General features: G+C 37.7%; 2 long non-coding RNA genes and 1 pseudogene across 2 annotated transcripts; all 3 read left to right on the plus strand.

The window, feature by feature from the left end:
- Window positions 1-387: 387 nt before the first annotated feature.
- On the plus strand, window positions 388-10,106 carry LOC109113436 (annotated as a pseudogene).
- A 5,106-nt stretch (window positions 10,107-15,212) lies between these two features.
- Window positions 15,213-16,121, plus strand: LOC122144733. The gene is made up of 3 exons (XR_006159826.1): window positions 15,213-15,339; window positions 15,774-15,865; window positions 16,040-16,121. It is a non-coding gene; the product is annotated as an uncharacterized LOC122144733 (long non-coding RNA).
- A 96-nt stretch (window positions 16,122-16,217) lies between these two features.
- Window positions 16,218-17,146, plus strand: LOC109045080. The gene is made up of 4 exons (XR_006159824.1): window positions 16,218-16,315; window positions 16,462-16,557; window positions 16,914-16,985; window positions 17,121-17,146. It is a non-coding gene; the product is annotated as an uncharacterized LOC109045080 (long non-coding RNA).
- Window positions 17,147-24,466: the final 7,320 nt, after the last annotated feature.

Here is a 24,466-nt window from a genome sequence, read left to right on the forward strand (position 1 = left end):
TTTTCATGGTCCGCGACAGACACGGCATTAGTCTCCTCTGAGAAGTGTTATTTGTTTAGCTGTGCTAGCTGTGTGCCAGAGGCTGTCACCGAGTTAGTTAACGTTACATTATTGAGCTGCTATCTGAAAAATGCTTTGATAAAGGTGTTAATGTCCAGTTTATGCGAATGGGTTTGGTTGTATTATAATCCATTTTTTGCTCTTGGGAGAAGTTTCTGGTTGGTTGGCTCGCTGGTCAAGTTCTATAGCTAGGGCGGTTATGCAGTCAGGTGCAGTTCACTGACAGATTTATATCTAAATGGCTAGCTAGTACAACAGATAGTTAGTGTGCAGATTTAACTAAGTCAGATTTTTAGGCGTCCACTGCGTTTTGCACACTCTGGCAACATGAATCCCACAAAGAGAAGTCTTGTCTGCTCCCTTATTTTTGGTTTTAGCAGTGCTTTGGAAGTGATAGCTGGTGGTGAGTCAGAGGCTCTTCTTGAATTATGAGGAAAATGTGTGTTTATTTAGACGTTACCAAAATGTAAAGCTATTTAACATTTTACATTCAATTCATATTATCATGTGCTGTAAAGTGTATATGAGCTGTAAAATTGACTGTTTGGCATCTTGATTTGCAGAAGTACTAACAGATGATGAAGTTGCAGAGGGTGGTGAGTCTAAGGTAAGCATTAAAACATAATTGACATCTTATCAGAGCCATGTAACTTGCACTTGGGGTAGCAGTGTTTTGTGTTTATTAACAGAAATTAAACTCCATGTTCTCAATGTAAACGTTTATGGATTTAAAACGATTACTGTATACACTATATATATATATATATATATATATATATATATATATAGTATAATATATATATATATATATATATATATAGTGTATACAGTAATCTTTTAAATCCATAAACGCACACGCGCACATATGCGTTCTAATGTTTTCTGTTTATGGATTCGTCAAAATCAGAGCAAAGATGGTAATGATGGCTCCAAATTTGTGGTGGGGGCAAGCGTATGTCCCTAAAGATACCCAGGCTGACAGCAGTACAACAGACAATGAAAGTTGGAGAATGAGGTTCGAGGGGATTGAACAGGAAGACCTTCCGAGTCAGCCTCCTCCACAAGAGGAGCGTCATAAAGAAGGTGAGTAGATCCAGATGGGGTCTGCAGGTGCTTCCTGAATAAGATGCCTAGTATTCTGGTTTTGTCGGTAGGTAGATTTCTCTGTTCATTTAGCATAAATTTTTATTCATCTCTCTTTACTACTCAGCTAATATTTTGCTCCCAGATTCAAGGTTTTTGATATTGTTGTGTGTCATACGTCACTTATCTTTAGGTTTTTTATGGCATAAGATCTTTTCTTTGTTGTTCGCCATCTCACCGCTTGCAATGTTTGTAAGAAAAGAAAACCTGCTCACCCCTATGCGTTTCACGTATGAGTAGTTGGTTTCCCTGTGTCAAAGGGTTGTGGGTTATGTTGTGTCATTTTGCTCAGGGTCATTGGTGTTTATCATAGTTCCAGTGGTGATTGGTGGTTGGAACGGCCTCCGGGGAGCCCTGCGTGTTTCCTTTCCTTTTCCAAGATAAAGAGTTTTCGGAGTGTGTACTACTGAAGGCAGAGTAGATGGATGGCTGTGGTGTGCCACAACGTACACGACTACAACACTGATAAGAAATGGGGCTTCTGTTGAAAGTGAGTGAGGCTGTTTATTTGGTAGTGTAAATAAAGCAATATAAAAATGAGTGATATTGTTTCATATTGTGAATCTACAGCCTACATGAAAAATGATATTACTTTAGTTGAAAGTTCTTGGCATGTTAGTAGAAAGCTATGCTTACTCATCTGTATAATTAGCCTAGATATGAAGAGATCAGTGCTAACTTTGCTTTTTGACCCTTTATTAATCAATTGTGATTCGTAGCACGTTGCAGTTTTTTATACCAAATGCATGTGTAATTGTGTCCATCCATCTGTCCTCACAGCGGAGGAACAGGCTGAGCAGAGGAGGTTGGTGGAGAGAGGCTGAAGAACAGTGACCAGGACCAATTAAGAGGTGATTAACAGCACAAACCGACGGAGCCAGAAGAAAGAGTGAGTGCTGTGCAGCCATATTATATATTTTTTTTTGCTTCTTGCAGTGCTACTTTCAACAGTTTTCTTATTTGTATGTCTTTAACCTACACTGTCTGAAAAATTGTGCAAAAACTGTATTTTAAAGACCCAATTCAATTCTAAGGGAAATTGATCATACCTCTTCATTTGAAGTGAGGTTCCCGAAAAATCTTCGTTGAAGGTTTATCTGGCCCTTCCCCCTACCCCTACCCCCCTCCAGCCAAAATAGAATTGAGAGACACCCACCCCTTCACATGAATGCGCGCGAAAGAAGTGAAGGGGTAAGGGGGATTAGAATTGGGAGTGGGCCTAAGCCCGTAGCCTGTGCAGTACCCTCAAAGATACACCTTTGTAGCTTACTTACTCCTAAAGAGTGAGTATTTGTACCTTAAAGGCACGGTATGTAAATTTCCATCGCTAGAGGGTGCATATTCAAATCAAACAAAGGCGTAGTTTGATGACGCCATGATTAAGTGTGGAATCATGGGAGCTGCATCGTCATCTCCACAAGTGATGCAATCTGACAGGGACTCGGGCAGAAATCATGTTCATGGGATGAACTAATATATTAAAGATTTATTAACGTCACTGTAGTATGAAACAGGATGGGGCAGAAAGCTGTGGGAAGCGAAACGGAACCCATGGGAGCGATTGCTAATGAGAGACGAGTGGCGACACATGACTCGAAAGCAGCAGAGCTTTTATAATGCCACAGTCCCGACTGCTTCTGCTCTTTTCCGGTCATGTGTATGGAGGGTAAAGCTGCACTGTTTTTCGCGTCGTAATAGCTGCATTAGAGTTCTGTTTATAATGCTACTCTTTTCATTTACACGGCGGCTGCTGTGTATATAACAGAGATTATATTTCTGTCTATACGTGTATCTAAACAGTTCCTCACCTGTCTAATAAAGCACATAACATATAAAAGCATTTGCTAAATGATTAAACAGTATTGTTCCCCTGTGCTATTATAGTTGAGATGTGGACTTTTTTTTTCTTTTACTTACCATGTTGGATAGTTTTGGTTTCAGTATTGGTGTCAAAAGTATCAACATAAACTTTAATCACACTAAATTCAAAAGTTTAGGGTCAATAAGATATACTTGTGTTTTAAATTAATCAAATTTAATTCAGCAAGGATGCGTTTTTTTAACTGATCAAAAGTGACCAATGATATTTAAAATGTTGCAAAAGATTTCTTTTTGAACTTTGTATTCATTAAAACCATCTTGAATGTATCCGCAAACTGTTTCTACAAAAATACTACAGTACTGTATTGAATCCTGAGCATCAAATCAGCATATTAGAATGGTTTCTGAAGAATCGTGGGACACTGGAGTAATGGCGCTGAAAATTCAGCTTTTCCATCACAGGAATAAAATACACTTGAAATGTATATTAAAAATAGAAATTTAAATTCTGACAAATATTTTACCAATATTACTGTGTTTACAGTATTTTTTTCAAATAAATGCTCCCTTGGTGAGCATGAGAGACTTCTTTCAAAAGCATAAAAAAGTCTTAACAACCACAAACTTTTGAATGGCAGTGTATATTCATATTTATGTTGATTTTTGTATTAAAGGTTGTATGACAGACTCCTGAAAGTTGCAGAGATGGGTCATGCCAAGGCCATGGAGAAGGTGGCATATGCCATTGCTGTTTGGAGACTACTTACCCCAGAGCATTCCTCAGCAAGGAGATCTTTGAGGAACTGGCACTGGAGGGCTCCCCTAAAGCCCAGGACTGTAATAGCAACTGTTTATTAACTAAATGTCATCTTTGTATGTTTATACTGATGCTTTTTTTTGTCCCGTGACTCATTTCAAGCCATTTGTTGAGAATAGCAGCTGTGTGTGGGGTTGTTGTATCACTGCTGTGCTATTGCATCAGGAAAACTTGATTTATAAATAAATATATATAATTTTTTTTTTTTTACATTGAGGACCCATTCAATTTGTGTTCAAACAGGCACTTGGTTTCCTATATGCTGCAGGATTAGGGGTGAACTCAAGTCAAGCGAAGGTATTCTCTCCTAATTACCATTTATCTAGAAAGCACAGCATCCTTATTTTAAATGTAAATGTTTTAATTTAAAAATGCTTTATTTCATCTAATGGCAGGCATTGGTGTACTACACCTTTGGACGCTTTGGGTGTGAAACTTAGTAGCACAGATGGTTCTGGTAAGAATGATTCTCTGTCCTGTATTTCAAACAAGGGAGGATCTTGTTCCAGCTAGGGGAAAGTAGACTTGATGACTTGCTTATCGTATGTGTCAAGTCTTCATTTGACTTTGCATATATCAAGTTTAGTGTCTAAACAAACCTGTCAGATCTATTGAAATTGTGACCGACATGTTTGGCTCTGTTACATGAAGCAAAAACTGAAAACCACAGATCCTGTTTGCACCATAATTATATCCATGACTACTTTCTCAATTAATTGGTGCTGCGTAGGCTTGTGTGGCATGCATTTCCTGGCTGTGCCCTCTACTATATGCCATTCTTATTTTTTTTTCTTTTCTCAGGGCTACAGATATTGGGGAGGTGTTGGGGTTCCTCAGAGCTGTGAAAATCTGCTCTCACTTGATATTACAGACTAGTGGCCAATTACGGTAAGTCTTGTCACATTTCTATGCAGTCCTCATACATGTCTAAACACGTCTAATTTCAGCACATCATTAAAAAGTTGTTATCTGGATCCATGGTGGCCACTTGAAAACAAGTGCCTTTTTTGACTAACTATAATCATGGTCTCTATGCTTTTTTTGTTCCCCAGTCCAAAAAAACTATGTTTGAGACTTCAGCAGGGTGAACATAAAAAAAAAGGAAAACTGTAAAATGTCTGACGTCATTTTATTTTTAGTTTTGAATTTTGCTCCTTCTGCGGCTCACCTGTAATCACTGGTACTGCTTCAGTTGTTCTCACTCATTCCAGATCTGAATAATGTGATTAAGTCTTTTGAATATCAAATAGTAACCTAAAGCAACTCTTTTTTTTTTTTTTTTTTTTTTTTTTTTTTTAGTGGCCAGCGATGTGTCCCTGACAGGTGGCAGTGCAGTACAACGGATCCGGCTCTAGATGAAGTGGAGAATCCTGTTTCTAGCAGTGGAATGCTGGGAGGAGGATTTAATCCACGTACTACCAGTTCTGGGCTGGAGAAAGGAGATTTACATGCGCAACAGGTTAATAAAACCATTTTGATTGGTCTAAGAAGAATTTCACCCTGTTACATTATTTGAAGTTGAACCATAGACTCCCTTTTGTTTTGTGGTTTCACTGCAGCATTTTTATCTTTTTCATATTTGGTGTTAATGGCCTTGTGTTGTACTTGTATTTTTGATTGTTACCATCACATTTTAAATTTTTTGTCTAGGCTGGGTCTGGGCCAGTTGCACTTACATGGACGGACGAGGTGTGGGAACAGAATCATCAGGTAATTTTTCATGGGCTCTGCCAAACTTATGTGCATTTCGTCTAATGATTTATCCTAGTTACTTTCTCATTTGTTCATTATTTTCAGCGAGCATATGAGTAATTTAACCAAGCAGCAATTGCAGGGAAACACGCATGCAATGGCATTTCTTGGAAAGGTATAGACTACTTAAGCCTTTTTTTAGTTTTCCTAGACTGTAACTGAATGTTGACCCTCACATTCATTGAATGGTGAATCTCACTCTTGTATTTTAACTCTAACTCTGATTCTGTTGTCTCAGAGGTACTCTGAAGGCAGTGAGTATGTGCCTCAGAACAATGACACGGCTCTGCATTATTTCAAAAACCAAGGCTGCTGACTTGGTGGAGAATTTTTTTTTGATTCAGAAGCTGTTTATTTTTCAAAGGTTCTACCTCTAATCTGTCATTTTTATTGGCGTCTTTAAGGGAAATCCGGTTGGCCAGAGTGGCCCTATGGTATGCTAGGCCTTCCCTGTATGGGAAGGGGTGTTCCATAGTTGGTGAGTTTCCTGGGCCGCTGAGTTTAATCTGGAACATTGTGCGATCACTGAAAGAACTTTTTGAGTTATTTTTTCTTCTCAATCCTGCAGAAACTATGACTCAGCCTGGCACCTGATAGTATTTTCAGAAAGGCTGCAGAGCAAGGATGGGTGGATGGACAGTTACAGCTGGGAACCATGTACTACAGTAAGTGTGTAAAGGGATTGCATGTGAATAATTTGCTTTCTTTTTTTTTCCCTTCACTTCTGCGTCTTTACCTTTCCTGCTGTTACAGCAAAAGGAAAAATAGTCAGCCATTTATGACACTAAGGAACAGAGGTTTATTGAGCCAGTAAAGGCCATGGAATATTGTTCATTCATGAGGTTCTTGTACCTTTCTTTCATCTTGAATGTTAAATTTCGATACTATAAATCAGGCAATTAATTGACCCAAAAAAGTTTAATACCTCGTATTTTCATAGCAAATACAGAAGTGTGCATATTCCCAACAATTGCTCAGCCCATGCCTCAGAATATTAGAACAGTACGAAGTGTTATTGTATTATTGTTAGTGTATATTAAATCATTTAAAATCATTAATTAACAGACATTCAAAGTAATTTACCAGACCTGAAAATTTTCAAATGATAATAGTAATAACCACAACAAATATTGCCTGATAATTTTTTCCTATTAATAGACCTTTTGTAAAATAAAATTGAAAACAAATAGAAAAGCCATTTAAATTTTATATTATGATTTTTTCAAGTGTTGCTCTGCTCTAAAAAAAAAAGCGGCTTCAGAACGTGTCTGTTTTTCTATTCCCTCTTTCTACCTGCTTGTCTAGCTCACTGTTCCACCACTTCAAGAGCGAATTTGTCCTCATTTTTATCTTAATAAATCACAGCTGACTCCTTTTTAAGTTTGGTTGCCTAGGTGATTGTTGCCATGACAAACTCCTACCTGCATTCTGGCTTTGACATGATCTATGACAAACATTGAGGACGAGAAAGTGTGTTAGTCATTTCAGTGGGTGGATAGGTGTTGAGAGTATTAAACGTTGATTCATGACCTATTCATTTTCTGGCATATTGTTTAGATGGAATCGGGGTGTGTGAATACGTGATTATAAACAGGCTCTTGAATTCTCCAACCTGGCTTCTCAAGCAGGTCACATTCATAGCCTTCTATAATCTAGCCCAAGATGCATGCCAGCCTCATGGGGACTGGGTCATGCGCTCCTTCCACACTGCAGTTGAGGTGAGGCATTTTATTTTCATCATGCATAGCCATTGTTTCCAAAAAACTGGTTTTTCTGATAGGTTGACGATATTTGTATGAGTTTGTGAGACCAGCTGCTTCAAGAAGTGTGGTGGTGAGCGCGGCCGATGGTTCGAGAGACTCATGGCAGCCTACGGAAGCTTTAAGGAGGGCGACATGGACTCGCTCTCTAGTACAGGATCTACTTGCTGGCTGAACAGGGCTTATGAGGTCGACCAGAGCAATGGCGGCCTTCATCCTCGATCAAAGTGAGTCCGATGCTGCGCCACTACCACCAGAGGGCACCTACCACCAGGTATTATTTGGTGAGTATTTTTGCCCCTTGGTCTGAGCCCGAACCAAGGTTTTATCTCATAATTAAGAATCTGCCCATGACCATTACATTAAACTTAAAGATTTTGTAATAAAGCACAGCTTTTTCCCTAAGTTATGATTTCTAATTTAAAATTTGGGTTTTTTTAGGGCGTGGGAAAAGTCCTGGATGTACGTCTTTTTTTATAGTTTATATAGAATAGACTTTGCTCCAAGGAGAATAATAATTGCAGTGATAGTTATGTTATGTCGTTAAACATATTTTAAATATAAATGTGTTATGAAATGTTTGGCTAACTAATCTACGCTAAGATGTTTACTTTTAAAAAATTACTACAATTCATTGCATGGGGGTGGGGGGTGGTGTGGGGTGGGGAGAGATGCATACTGACAAAACTGCCCTGGGACATCTCTATAATTCATATGATTTTTTTTTATTGTTGTAAAATCATAAATTAGTAGGCATTCGTAAAGGGTGAACTGGAAAAATACGATTATGGACCTTCATAGTGTACACATGTAGCACCACTTAAAGTACACAAATTCTTTGTGAAGGGGGTAAAGCAGGTCTGCACAGAAAGCCTTCATCAGTTTACTGGTCCCTCTTTTAATTAATTAAAAACCCAGCTAAAGTAAGCCATGTTCAACGTTTGTAAAAAAAAATCTTGCTCTGTTGCCTGGTGTGTCCTTTCTAGAGGGGCACAGCTTTTCAATGAAAAAGAAACGTACACACGAGGCTCTGTGCTCCACTGGACCAGAGCAGCTTTTCAAGGTTAGACTGTTGTCCTTCAACCCACAGTCACTACTAGCCAAAAGGCCAAATGCTGTGATGGACCTTATCATACTAGTAGTGACTAAGAGGACAATAAGAAGTGCGTACACAGGCAGGTTCATTCTCAGCAAATACTTGATGCTGATTGGATAGATAGCAGCTATAGGCTGTCCGCAAATTTCAGTATCATTGCTGTCACCCTGTGGACAGTTTTTTTTTTTCATACTCCCTATAACTTTTGCATAGTTATCTTTTTAAATGTGAGTTCAATACTGATAAAAACATTTCACTATATCGCGACCATTTATTTACTTGGTACCAAGCAACGTAAATAAAGCAGGATAAAATGGTAAAGTTTATACAATTGTTGCAAAGTAAGCTTAAATTGTACTATATATACGATATTATAGAAATTATATGTATGTATATGTTTTTGGCTCTATGAAGATGGCAATACCCGCGGACCTCTGTAACTCTTATCAGTTTTTATCTTGAGGCTTTGTTCACGTTCTACCACAGGGTCCAGAATCAAGCTGGGTTACTATTCCATCTCTCGAAAAACGTTTTATGGCAGCTGATGGGACTATGAACCTCGGCAGTACATTCCTTATCGCTTGGCCTCTGGGCGTCAAAAAAGCAAACAAAACAGTGCACAGGCCATGTTTCACTGGCCTATATGCATGAGAAGGGCCTTGGTATTAAACAGGTGAAATATCTGTGCCTATTTAATTGTAAGATGTGTCACTATCATTGCAAAAGGTTGGCGTCCTGTGCGATTTGTTTGTTTTTGAAGAGGTCTTAATGCACACCAAGGTTGCATTTATTTGATCACCAACAGTAAAAACAAGGGTACCACATTATTTATTAAAAATGTCACATTTCCTGTTGAGGCGAAGTCTCTAGTGTTCTAAGTGTTTAAACCAATTATGCCTTCTTTCTTTAAGCATTTTTTTCCCTTTTTCTTTTCCTGCCAAACCGAGATTCAGTTTACAGGATAATTTGATGACATGAAGTTTTTAAAAAGAACAGCAGTATTGAATATTGGTTTGGAAAAACTGTTGTAAACATCATAAAATGTCCTTCTGCTTGTTCACTTTGAATCCGTTTTTAATGAGCCCGTGCTAAATAAAAGTATTACATTTCTTTCTAAAAAATTTTTTTAAACGAACCACATTTGAATCTGTTAACAGACAATTTTTAATTTTTTTTTTATTTTTTTTGTATTGTTCTCCCCACAACTTCATTCGTAGCTTGCTTAAACGGTTCTATGATATGGCTTGTCAAGAGCCAGTCTGGATGCCCAATTTACTGTGTACTGGCCGCTCTGCAAACTGGGCTTGTTTTTTGCCCTACAGTACCTGCCGGATATCAATGTAAAGTCCACATCTGTCAGTGAGCATCCCCCTGAAATCTGAGTAGGATCTTAGTCAGGGAAATAACCAATTACCCTGAATCTTTTGTTTTTCTTCAGCTGAAGGAGCTTCGATCTCAGGGGATCGTTAACCCGTAACTGGGTCCACAAGTGGTCTCTCTAACCTACATGACTGTCATTGCTCTGCTCTTTTGCACAGTGCATTTAGCATCATCGGCAGGACAGCGAGAGCACCAAAGCATACCCAGAGCCCCCGCAGTGCCTCCGTTTATAAAAGACCTCACGGGCCAGCCTGAGCAGCCTTGCAGGAGAGCCTGAGGAACAGTGAGGATTCAGGGCCGGTGGAGGTGACGACCCGTCACGGCAAACATGACACCTCCCCCACCCCACTACCGCCGAACAGGACTAGGTACGGGAGAACACATTGACCGGTCCCCTTAGCATCTCTCTGTCGAGACAGAGCCGCTCGACACCTACACCCTGCTTTTGGGTTTATAAGTCCTATAACACCCCAGAAGAGCTTTCAAGGACTCTCGTGGGCCCTGTCCATTCCATTATATGGCTTTAAACTGTGGCTTTGAGAAAAACTAGTTAAGACGACGTATACCAATTATGGCTAAATACGTCGCGTACCATGCAGGGTTTCTGCCAGGTGAAATAACATATTCGGGCAAATCAACGCTCCTCTGTGGGGGGGACAGGAAAAAGACAATGCTGAATCCACCCACCATTAGTTTGTCTTCTTCTTCTTCTGCTTTTTGCTTGCCACTGTGCTAAAAAGCAAAAGAGGATCGAACCTATTTTTGTGCCACAAGGACCAATAAAGTAGTTTTTCACACAGCACATGAGGTAGATTTCACTGGCTTGATTACAATCGTGCACCAGTGGACCTGATGAATAAACTACCAGTAAGGTCATGTAATAAGGTTAGTCAGCTATTCAAAAGGTGTTTTTTATGTGCAATAAAACAATGCACCTTGCCAAAGGTTGGAATCATTGAGATGACTACACAGCCCTTGACATACTCTTACTTGTTTCCAAAAGTGGGTCTGTAGGGTGGTTTTTTGGTAAAGATTCCAGTTGCATATTATGGTTGCGTGCACAGTGTTTTCCAGATTTTTTAAAGCTCTAGTTACCTCAAACCTGAATTTCTTCAAGCAGTCACTCAGCCTTCAAAAAAGTTGCCAAATAATGGGTCTTAAATTCCTCTGCTACACAACCATATGCGTAATTGATGAATGGTTGCTGTACGGCTATAATGTTCAAGTTTTTTTTGGTTATTACAAGACACCTTTTTTTTTTTAAATTTTTTTTTTTTTTTTTCCTTTTTTTTTTGTTTTTAAGATCAATACATTTCTCTCTCCCGAACCTATTTTGTTTGATTTTTTTTTTTCGTGTTAAGATCCTTGTAGCTCTGTGCAATCTAACATCAACGTCCTGAAGCTGATTCATTTTGTTTTTGTTTTTGGGACGTGCCTACTTTGTGCTAAATCTTCAGTTTTAGGTTTTCTTTTTTTTTCAGGAGGAAAAAAAAATATTCGGATCATTTAAAATTGTGAGTGTCATGTCTAGAATGTTTTTTGAGTTATTTGGCGATTTGGTGTCTGCTGTGTGTTCAGGTAAAATAGCAATACCACAACGTGGAAAAAGTTCCTGCAATTGGTAAAGTATGTATGTGTATAGGACGTAAAGATCTGTTGTTTTGTTACAAGGAATTCACTTCAGAGCATTCGGATTGTTTTTGCAGAGTGCCACAATTCCGCAATGGGTTGAAAGCTATTGGAAAAGTGATTATATCCAATCCTTCTATGTTCCATGTGCAGCCAAATCACACCATAAAATACTTGAGATAACAACGGAATGATCCGCGCCCGTGGGTGTGCGCTAAAAAGTGGAATAATACAGTTTCCAATAGCAATGTTTCTAAATAACTAATAAAAATCAATGGGTTCACATCTTGAATGGGAATTTTTCCTATCTAATATATTTTAAAACCTACAACAATGCTTATTTCAGTCCCCCAGAACAAACCATACCAGTTGGCAACAACATCTCTTATGTTCTCTATCTGAAAGGGTTCCTGGTCCTCCCTGATTCTGCCATTGAGCTGTGGGGTCCCCTGGGTTTGCCTCCCAGGCCCCAGTGCAACATGGTTTGTGTTTTCCATTAAAGCTCTCTAAAGTTGTGATGGTCCCAGTCCTCTGGCAGTTGCATGTGCGCCTGGATTCATGGCTTTAAAATGTTGGGTGGGCATGAACTTCGTCACTCAGCTGTTTTGGGGTGTGGGGGAGATAAAAAGGGGCACTGGATATAATTGGGGCCCCCCCGTTCTCTCTGCACGCACATCCATTGTGCTAACCCCGCTTGGAAACGCTCCACCATCGGAGTGGTTGGGCTTGTTCATGCCCCGTGGCAACCCCGTGCCCTTGCTAGTCCTCTGTGTCCTGGTCAAAGGGTAGGTTGCTAAGAAAGCCCATCCTGACCTGGGAAGAAATTAATCTGGAGCGCAAGGGCCCACGTAACATAGGTTAGACTGATTTTAGGATGAAGGGAAGGAGATGGTTTGCGTGGAGGCCAATGTTGAAAGCCTTTTTTGTGCCCTTGTTCAGTGGAAGGCCAACAGAAAACTTGTCCATATTTTGACTTGTTTTTTTTAAAGCCCAAACTGCTCCAGGATGGAGTCGACATTTTTTTCCCAAGGTGGACGAGTGGGAGGCTGGAATAATGAGGAAGGGACTCCGTCCCTACAAGTGAGGAAGCGCTTAGAACGGTTCGTCGTTTTTGGTTTGGTATTGTTTTTTGATGGAAATGTTTGAAATGTTACATGAGGTCCATAAATACACCCTTCCGCTTGATTTATTATACTGTTATAAATCATAATGGGTGTACAAAACATCCTTTTTGGTTTATAGGTGTGGGTCCGTGGCCCCTGAATTATGTTTTTTAGTGTTGTGACATCACACGGAGAAACAAGCTTTTTTTGTTGATTTTTGTTACAGGGATTTTCCTGAAGGAGACCAGGCCCCCAAGTCAGTTTCAAACACCCACCTTTTCATTCAAGTTGTCCTGAACATGAGCCCCCCCTCCTCTTCTTTGCCTGTGGCTCCCCCGTCAAAGGTAGGCTGGTCTAGGGTCAGTGTTTTTTGTCCACATTGTGTAATCAGTAGTTGTATCAGACTATAATGGTCAAGTGTGGTTCATGACAAGCTTTCCAGTGCTAGTCATGAATAGGACAGTTTTGTTTAAATAATTGCATTTCTCACCATTTGTATTTTTTTGAGGCTGTTTGGTCATTTTTTTACCCCAGGTTAACCCAGTCCTGATGTTTTTATCTCATTGTTTTGATGAAATGTTAGCTCTGTTTTTGTTGTAACCACAGCAAAGCTTCATCACATTTTATAAATTTTTAGAATAAATGTTTTGGGGGTGCCTGATCTTCTGATTTTCACTGTATGTCTATTGCAGTTGAGCTGGTGAAGTGCAGCGGATATTAAAAGTGATCGGCTGCCCTATGGGATTTTTCATTGACAGTGATAACGTGATTTATTTACCTGTTTCCTTTTATTTTCAGTTTTTAGTGCACTGTTTGATGGACACTAATTCATTAGTTAGCGGACAACAGAATTAATTCTACCACTATCCTTTAAATCACATTTCATTCATAGGTTCAAAGATGAGTAAACACAACTAGGGATAATTCACCCCCAAAAAAATGTCAATTCCTGTCAGCTCAACACCATGGGTAGTTCCAAACCTGTATGATTGTCTTTCATCTTTTTCTGTCGGTCCCGAAATACAAAAGAACATATGAAGAATGCTGGTAAACCCAAGCAGGTTTTTTTTGGTTACCAATTGACCTTTCATTGTTTTTGGACAAAACAAAAAAACAAAACAAAACATCAGATCCCTCTCCAAAAATCACACAGGGTTTGAAAAAACCATGAATTGGTGTAGTAAATGATAATGTAATTTGGTATTTTTGTGTTGTGAACGAATTCCTTTAAGCTAAACATACGAACAAAATAATTAGTACCTGATGCGAGTACTGATGATACAGGTGTGTAGACGGAACATAAAGTAATAATAATAATCTCTAATAATAAGTAATTTGGTCTCACCTTTTAGACAGCCATTGGTGCAAATGCAACCACAGTTCTTGGCATTACCGATTGAATTTCGTCACGTGTCTTGGAGGTATTACTAAACCGTTTTATTTCTGTATGCTTCTACTGTATAGAAGAATAATTGGTAATTCTCAGTGGCCAATTAAAATTGCTCCCCCTTTTTTATTGGTGATTATGCCATATTTAAACCACATCATTGGTGGGGCTAATGGATCCTGTTCAACGATGTCAGTTCACCCACACCACTGGCACAAGTTACGGCCTTAATTTGCCTTTATATCAGTCCCCCCATATTTTTTTGAAATTAATAATCAGAAATCTTTCATATTTTGGCTGTGAAATTCTTTTTTATAAAAGGGAATAACCTGTTCTGTGGCTTATGATTTAGACAATCATTCCGACTTCACCATTCAAACCCCCACTTAGTGGGGACCTGCCCCCAACCCCACGACGGTTCCCCCCATGGGACCCCCAGCTCCCCATGCGCGAGACTGGATTTAACCTGGCTGTAACCCGGACAACAACACCTTTGTTGAAAATGCCAGTTACACATCATTTAGTCAATTCTTCATAAATGGTTGTTAAAGATAAAGCACTTGAAAAATATGCCATCTAAGATGTTTTTGTGTTTTACTTTAACGTTATGTGTTTTAATTTTGCTGTGGGGGTTGTTTTTAATCAGTTAATGAAAAATATTAATTTTTGTTGTCCTTCGAGTAATCTTTCCTGAACAAGTCAGGGGCACTTTGATTGATACATTGAAAAACATATGAGGTATGGTGGCATTATTTTGTTACAGTGCATTTGAAATATGGCTGTTTCCAAAACTACAAATACAGATGGTGATTTGAAATCTTGCCATTATTTGTGATATTTTTTCCATCTTTTTGCTACAGGATATTGACTTTGATGAGGACTGGAAAACTGTTTTGAAACCATTCTAAGTGGGATGAATGACATCTGTGATTTTACTGCAAAGACAAAGCGGCATTGCTTACAAAGCTGTTTCTTTTGTTTCCTTTGGCAAACCCTACAGACAGAAAGATTCTTCTACAGTATTGACAAATTTGTTCACAATGTCCAAAGCGGAAACTAGAGCAAGCTTAAAATAAATGTTAAATTGATTGTGAACCACATAGATGCTTTGTAAAGATGATCATTAACAGCATGTCCTCATAGTAGTATTTACTCGTAGTGCTTTTGAAAATGTGTTTGCTTTTTTTAACAAAACAGTACAGTTTTTCTAGCCTATAGTCAAAGTGCTGAAGTGACCTTTAAAGATTCTGTATTCAGATATATTGTCCTGTAGGAGTGTGTTTTTGGAGCCTCTAAATTAATGTTCTCCGTTTATACACACACAGTCCCTGTTTTCAGTGGAGAACTTTGTCCATTACATGACTGTGTCCTTGGAAATGCTGATGAATGAGGTAATTTTTTTTGAGATTTTGGGCAGAATCTTTTTTTTTTTCTATCAATGATAGATTGAACTGAATGTACTGTACCATATATCTAAAATTGGTCAAAAGTGAAAGTAAGACTTTTACATTGTTATAAAAAAAAAATCAAATAAATGCTGTTCTTTTGAACTTTTTATTCATCAAAGAAACTTTAAAAAAGAAACAAACCACCAAAAAGAATTATTATATAAATAAAAAAAAGAATTCACAATAAAAATATTTTATATAAAAATAATAAAATTTTCGTATTAGAACAATTTCTAAAGGATCATGTGACACTAAAGACAGGAATAATGACAGTTTTTTTTTGCCTTGTAGCAATAATTAACACAATTACTGTTTGTACTGTATTTTTGATCAAATAAATAAAGCCTTGGTAGTATATTTTTGAACATTTTCTGCAGGTGCCTCGAATGATAGTGAACGTGGTCCAGATACTGCCGATGGAGACCCTGAGGGAAGTACAGAAACCCACACCAGGATGTCTGCTCCAAAGGTACAGGAAATTAAATCAAGCTTTCAAAATTGAGAAAAGAGAGAAAATGGTGTCATGGATGATGACTGCACATGAAAAATGCTAGTCATTCTTTAAACTGTCTTTAAATGTTGATGTGTAAGTGCTACAGGGATCATTTTCTCTCTCCCTATCCAATGCTCTGATCTCTTCCAGGTCATTCTGCTCCTGTCTGATAAAATCCAGCTGCGGGATCTGCTGATCTGAAGAGCTGGTTGGAGTCAACCTAGAATTCCAAGTGGGGTTTGCTTTCACAGTTATCGATACAGTTATATAATGAATCTGTAATTTGCTGATATGATGCTGAAGGACATATCTTTCATCTCAGAAAGCACTGGAGCAGCTCTTGTACACTGACCGCTTCTTTAAGAATGACTTTGCTGTAGTTTTTTGCAGCCGTTCCTGAAACACGCAGATCCTCCAAGACTCCCTGTGAGTAGTGACCACTGACTGTTTACTAATTACTATAATTTATAGCACTTTGCTGCTAGTTTTACATTAAGGTTTAAATGGTAAAGTTTCCATTAAAATAGGAATCTGCTGTTCAGAATTTGTGCTTTATATTTTTCTCTGATTAGAACGGGAAGATTGACATGAGCTTTTTTACTCCGGACTGTTTCCACTTCACCATGAAAGGACATGAGGAGTTAGCCAAGGGACTGTGGAACAACATGGTAACAACTTTAACTCTGAACAAAATCACAAAGCTCCAAAAAAAAAAAAGAATAAATAAAATAAAATAAAAACATAATTTAAAACATATAGGATGTAAATAATATAAAATTAAGAAAATTATTAAATGAAACAAATTTAAATATTAATATAATATTATAAAATTAAGAAAAATATATAATATAAAATAAAATGGAAAAGAACACTGATTAAATAAAAATAGTATAGAAAAAAATTAAACATCATTTTGATGAGCAGTGCAGCGCATTTAAGGCACACAACACCTGATTATGTGTCATTGTCATACAGGCACAGAATGTCAGTCTAAAATCTTTTCTCTCATTTCTTGTGTGCCAAGTTTCAACTTGAGGGGGAAAAGTTCATGGTGGAGAGCTTTTCAAACCCTATTGAGCTCATTTGCCCCCCTGTGGTAAGACATGATTATACGTGTAATCTTATTATGCCATTATGTCACTGTAATTACATGATTGTGTTGGATTTTCTTGCTAATTTCCAATGTTACAATGCTTTAAATGTCTTTCATGCTCAAAACGGAAAATCCCAGAGTCATCCGTACATTTACAACCAGACCCCAGTGCTGTAAAATCAGGCCCCATCACTTCCCGTAATGCCCCAGTCAGCTGGCCATCAGACTAACTGTTCTCTACCTCATCTTGGCTTTCCTTCCACTGTGGTGTGGCTGTTAATCTGGCTCCTTGTAGGACATCCATATGGAGTATCGTGGTACATCATGTCTGCCCCGCCACACCCCGATGTTCTACTTTGGCTGGATATCATTGCTTTGATGGTCTCTGAAGCACTGAGGATTCTATTCTGTGACTTGAGCCACTGCAGGATGCTCCATGGTAAAACTGATAATGAGGGAGTAAAAGATAAAATAAGTTATCAAAGATGAGCAGGAAATTGGAGTTGGCAAAATATGAAGGCTTGGTTACAGTCAATATCATATTTAATTGCTCTATAGAGTTGCAGTGGAAATGGGAATATTGAAACCTCAGAATAGAAAAATATATGCTAATTTATGTGATTGACCTTTTTTGATATACCCAACCAAAATAGCACAAAGAGCAGGTGCAAAGCCACTTTTTAGCTCAGCGTAATGTTGCTATAATAAATTTAGGTATGAAAGGTAACTGTGTAAGCTAATTCCGGATGGTTTGAATAAAATGGCCCAGAGGTTATCCTGTAAACTCATTAATTAAGCCTGTGTTGGTGCCGATAAAACGAATTTGATTGTTGAGTGAGAACAACTGTTTTGCTTCGAGAGCCCATGGTGAAAGTAAACTGTTTGAGAGCTTCTTAATGCCCGCAGTAATAAGATAATTGCTTTGGATGCTGCAACCATGAGAAGTCTTTTGGTCTTCTCAAATAAAGCTTTCAGTAGGGGCACTTACCTGTTTTCCTTCCTTTTTTTTTTTCTTTGAAAGTACGTTTTTACTTAAGTTATGCTCTTTCTATACAGCTGAAAGTTCTTCATTACCAATCAAAGAACCCGTCTTTATAGTTGTACTTAAAGGTGTTTAGCAGCTCCTAAAGGTTTTTGGAAACAAACAAATAATTATAGCAATGGAATTATATTGGTGGTTTCTTCACATTTATGTAATAAATATGTTCATGTTTTGTCAGTCTGATTGTCTGCATTTGGACCAAATTTAGCTGAGTGCTGCATAAATATTATTATCATTCAAAGCAGATGTGTTTTGACTTTGGCTTTATACCTCAGAACTGTCAGTGTCTAGGATTGCTAATATTAGCCTGTGTTTCTGTTTAAAAGCCTTTTAAAAGAAGTACACAACAAAGAAACTATCTGCATGTTATATTTTGCCACAGGGAGTAATGTCTGTCATTAATGCTTAAAATATAATCTCATTCGGAGTGATTATTTGCTATCCCTAAGATCACAAAAGTGAATTTAAGGCTTATTTGTGAATGTCCTGCTTCGCTTATCAATTTACCTTTAATCAATTTATAGTTATGGACTGTTGTTTAGGAAGAGTAATATTTGAAATGCTTTTGGGGCTTTGTATTGTACATATATATTGATTTGCTCTCCTGTATTGACAGCTAATGCAAAACTATTGCCTTGATAAATATTAATAATGAAGATGTCTAAGAATATGTGGTAATGCTAATGGCGACAGTCTTCTCTCAGTAGTAAACCATACTGGGAGTTTTTTTTTTTTTTTTTAACTACATAATACATAAAAAAAAATCCTGTCCTCTGGGCATTTCTAGAAAAGTAGTTATGCAAATTACTTATTTTGTTCAACCATGTACATTATAAAATATATCTGGTTGAATAAAACAGCAACGTTAAGTTTTAAAATTTTTCCACAGGGAAAAAGTCGAGTTTATGCATTTTAATGTATAACTTTCATTAAATTATTGCAAACCTCAGGAGACAAATGGTGACATATGGTATTTTTTTTTTTTCTTTTTTTCAAACTGATGCAAACAGGAGCAATACATGGTTTCCTCTCTGAAGGATATTAGATGCAATACAAGCACAAGCACGTACTCATACTCCTACTGACTGTTCGATTTTCATTCAGATTTTAGTTGTGTCCAGAATAGAGAAATTGCATTATCTTCTCATTACAATCAATGGTCAACATGTCTGCTGCCCTTGAATTTCTTGCCTTTCTGCAATGTATCGCGTTTAACCTCAATATCATTTTCCCCAACAGGGGTAAAAAATGTGTAAACAACTGCTTCTACAGTGCACATTATCAGAGCCCACTAAGGTAGCCCATTAGGAATAATATCATAAAATGAAGTCATGATTGGCTCGTTTAGATGCACATTGAGTGGCTGATATATTATTTTCATGAGCCACAAGGACATATACACATATTACAACAAACAAAAAAAAAAAATTACAACAAAAAAAACAAACTAAACATTAAAGAATGAGTGGTAAACAAATAATTAAGCTGAAACATTTTATCAGATCTGCACGTGAGGGCGGAGCTACCCCAGCTAATGCACACCCCCACGTGTATAAGTAATTGCAGACGCTCCCTACCGTATCTACATAGATCTGCTTCCTGCTCACATGTATCTCTCATTTCAAGCCCAACTGCCACGTCTCATTTCCACTGCATCTTTACTGTACTCCATCAATAATGAGTTTGTGAGGAAATCACCAACCCTATCTGGGTTCCCTGAAGGTCCATCCATTTACTTACTGTATGCCCCTGTTTTCAATGCAGTCCCTTTTCTAATTGACTTACTTCTGTATTAAATAGCAGGCGCTACTGACTGACTTCTGTTTGGTAATTCAGGCACAACGCTTCATGCCAAACAGCCGCTTCATTTCGAGGGAACAAATGACTAACAATGTGATGTTTTTTCACTTTATTTTAGTGGAAGTCCTGATCTTGATGTGCTCACAAGCCATTTTATGTGAGTAATGCTTGGGATCTTGATGACCTTCAAATAGATACAGGTACATCTGTGTGGGTGATATATCTGATTGACAATCAGTTTCCATAACGCAGTTTTGACCCAAATTATATTTTGGGCCCTTCCTTGATTAGAAATTTTGCTTTAAACAAATAAAATAAAAATTAAGCTACAGCCTTGATTTTGAAATGCCTAGATTTGGAGTTTTCAGGTAAGGGTGGCTGTTGTAATAAGAAGATGCTTTGCTGCTTTTGCTTGCCTTTAGTCTCAAGCAAAGCTATTAATCGCGTCTAAAAATCTAGCATCAAAACGCTTAATAGTGTGATTGCTATTTCATTTTTTGAGCACCACTGAGGGTGTGCAAGAAAAAGGTGTGGGGGGCTATTTATTCAGACCGACTCCCAACACTTCCCTCAACAAAATATGGGACGGCGCCAAATATTGAACAAGCATGCGTGTATCATTGTGAATTATTACAAAGTATCCTCTTAGGACCATTTAAATAATTTCACACAAAATGGTATCGACTACTCCCGAGTAAAACCAGCCTTAGTTTGCATCCGTATATGCATACTCAATAAATCACATTACTATCTATTGTAAACTTTTTGCCTATACTATTTAGTGGTGCGGAACTAAGCACGCTGGTATTTCATACTGAGCGTCCTTTCTCCTCACTCAACGCTCTCCTATCCTCCCAGCGCGTCGCTGCAAGGTAGTGAGTAGCTAGACATTTGAGGCGTTGGTGCTACCGGGAAACAAATCAATAGCAGGGTAGCCTGCTTTGCGATAATAGCCAGTCCATAAATCAAAAGGCCAGTTCGATATCTTTTCATCGCACTCCAGGGAATCGGAAAGTTACTAACGATTAAGTCGCATGCTTCCTTCGTCCACGACGGAACAAGTTCTCACTTAAAACAGAACGCGTTTCCTCGCACTTTGCAATACGAAAATGATCGTGCCCGAAGGATGCGCTGGTCATTCGTGTTGCTGGTGAATTGTTGGAAAAAGTGCAAGATGTACGCATAACCACGTGGCGTCTTAGTCGTTTATGATGGGAATACTTTGTGTCAGTTTTGATGTTGTAGTGATTCTGTTGACTGTCACATTTAATACATGTGAGCTGTGGCAATGTCTCCTGTCAGCAATTTGTGACAGGCGGATTAAAACACTTGTGATGAGGAGCACAAAAGGCAAGCGCACAGTTTGAAACAACGAAATAAGTGTTTTATCTGTTACATGCTTTACTGTGGCAATACTTTCCGTCTTTAGTAATTACATCATCTTAGAGATTTCGCATTGTAAACCCGGGGTTAAACGGCTCGTATTTAACATAGGCGATATCTATAAAGTCATTAACATTAAATTAGACAATACAGCAAGCGACCAGTTTTGATAACGCCGCATGTCTTACTACTGTATCCTGTGTAAATCTCCCCCACGTATGAGTCCACAACTAGTTGATTTCTAACCTTACCGTTTTACCGTCGTTTGTTTAGCAGCGCGTGAAAGTTTACATGAATTTTAATGAGATGAGCTCTGAAGCAGTTCTCATGAGTTGGTTGTCTTGTTGCTAAACGACTTGCCTAACCTTTGTTACTACTACGACAAAAGATTTCAAAACTAGATTTCACCCAGGGTTAAAAAACAGAGAGACATTTTAGTTAACCCAGGTTAAGTAATAGGTTGATTTGTTATATATATAATAATAATAATTATTATTATTATTATTTATAGCATTGTGTTTTTGCTTATCAAAGCTGATCTGTCTATTTCTAGTCTTCTCGTACCCTGTCCTGCTCCAGGTCACATGGTGATAAGGATGTGAACGTATGAGTTTATAAAATCACTGTCTTAATAAACCCACAAAATAGTTCCTGAAGCTTCTCAGACATCAAACTGTACAGTATTATTTTAATGTTGTATTTGGAGCAGCCTTTTGAGACCATAAGGATGCACAGAATGGCAGCAGCCATAGTCCCTGTTGTCAGGAAGTGGGGTGGAGGAAAGCAGCAGTAAGTGAGACCAGTGACTCAACAAACACGATTTCACATTTAGTGACAGCTGGTGCCATGTGTGCGTTACTCAGATGAGGCCTCCAACTACAGATGACTGCAAACTGTGCTTTTTAAACTACTCTATGATGAACTGAATTTAAACTTAAATTGAAGTTGGGTTGCGCTCTATTTAACTTAGCTGAGCTGGTCACATGTTTCTTCTTTCCTTGTCCTTGCTGATGAGAAACGCCTTAAGGGAGGGTCCTGTTTTATGACTGACTAGGAACAATTCAGAAAGTCGTGTGCAAATCTGAAAGTATTGGGGCCATGTCAAGTCTTGCAAACAGATGCAGTTCTTCTCTGTTAAAATTTATAGATGCCATTTCAGCAACACTTTGGCCTTACTGAGAGAGGCTGTTTTTCCAGTGACAGCAGAGAAATTTGTGACTTTGGCTGGGCAATTATGGCGCCAAACAATACACAGAGACAGGCGAGAAGAGTTGAGAAGCACTGAGGCGGAAATTACATTGATTGAAAGTGAAATGTAAGACAGTAAGGAGTGGCTAGATATGGGGGGTTTGAGATATTGTTTGGCATGCTGCATCTCTGTCCTCTTTCACATTGATCTCATGAGTGTGTGGAGTCCATATATACCTCATACCGTTCAGGATCGCACTTACATTTATTAAACACAAATTTGAAAGGATCATGTGACACTTTGAAGACTGGAGCAAATGGCTTTTTAAAAATTCAGCTTTGCCATTGCATGATAAATTACTTGTAAAAAAAATACTTCAAATAGAAATATTATTTTAAAATTTTTAATAATATTTTACCAGTGATTACGTTTTTACTGTATGTGTTAATAAAATAAATGCAGCCTTGATGAAAAATAAGAGACTTCTTCCAAAACATTTAAATAAGTCACCAACACCTAATTTTACAAAATAGTTTTTTAAAAATGTCCAGCATTTACCTGTCCCTGATCTTTCTCTGTCTTTGTTTATGTGATGAAGGTGTATTGTGGAAGTAATTTTTGGCAGATGCTCTGTCCAAGCCTCATCCCATCCCGTGTCCCAGGACTGCCCTTGAAAACCCTCAGCGCTGGTGAGTGCCTGTATTATGACACCTGGGACTCCTATTATTTCCATATCTTAATCTGCACTTGGGGTGCAACTTAATCCTTATCATCAGCATTGCCTTTTCAGATATGATCAATATATGCCATCATTGCTGGTGTTAATACACGGTTTCTATTAGTCGGAAAGTTAAAGGGAGAGTTCACCCACCAAAGAAAATTGTGTTATTAATTACTCCACCCTCAATGTAGTTCCCAAACCCGTTAAGACCCTTAGTTCATCTTTGGAACACAGTTTATAGTGTTGGAGGATTCATAGTTGTGAAGTTTTTGGCGTGCCACTGTTCAGTGACCATTTCAGTGGACTTTTTCCTTAATACTTTAATAGTTAGAAAATCAATCCCATTCTATTAGCAAGCCAGGTATTGTTTCTCTGAAGATGACCGTAGCAAACAGTGAAATCAAACCACCCTGTGATAGGCTTACAACAATGGAGTCTTAAGTGAAGGACAGAGAACCTGACAGAAGGAGGAGGAGGACCGATATTTGAGGAAAAAGCAGAATTTAATTACACCCTGTCAAAATATTATTATTCTAGTATTTATTATATAAAAATAAATATTTTTTAACATGGAAAAAGTATATAAAAATTGTGATACTAAAAAAAAGTACTTAACTGTTAGTTACCTTATCCAATACAGTAAAATTCTGGTTATATTTAGGATAATAATTACAACAACAACAATAATAAGATAATTTATTATTATAACATTCATTTTAAAAAAGTTACAAAAAAAAAGTTGATTTAATTTGAATCTTAACAAAATATTGTTCCAATTATAATTATTATATTTAAAAAAAATAAAAAGTATTATCACCTTATATAGAATTAACCACTTTATGTTCATAGGAACGGACATTCTCAAGATTCACTGTTTAAACCCACCTTTTTATTATTAATTACAGTTAGAAACAAATAATATTAAATGGTTCAAAGAAGTTAGTGTCTTTAAAATTGTATTTTAAAAAGACCATCACAGTTAACTAAAACTAAACTGACAAAAAAAACATAAAAATTAATACTGAAATAAAATAAATGGTAATTGAACTAAAATGTGTCTATATCTATATAATAAGATAATTGTTGTTTTCATTTTAGCCAGTTGCCCAGGCAAATTATCATGTAGTTTAACTTGATGCAAAAAATAACTAATGAATACAAAAGTAATGACTGATATACGGAACACCAAAATGCAGTGACCCTAATGCTTGTCATTATAGGTCACTTGCTGTATAAAATTTTTTTGCTAAGTAATATTTCTGGCTCTACACACAGAGCTGTTTCAGTTTTCTATACGAATTTTAACAGAGTGTGATAGAAGTTTGGCACGATGGAAATAATGAGCGCAG

The sequence above is a fragment of the Cyprinus carpio genome, unplaced genomic scaffold (genome assembly GCF_018340385.1).
Source record: "Cyprinus carpio isolate SPL01 unplaced genomic scaffold, ASM1834038v1 S000006753, whole genome shotgun sequence".
Classification (NCBI taxonomy): Eukaryota; Metazoa; Chordata; class Actinopteri; order Cypriniformes; family Cyprinidae; genus Cyprinus; species Cyprinus carpio.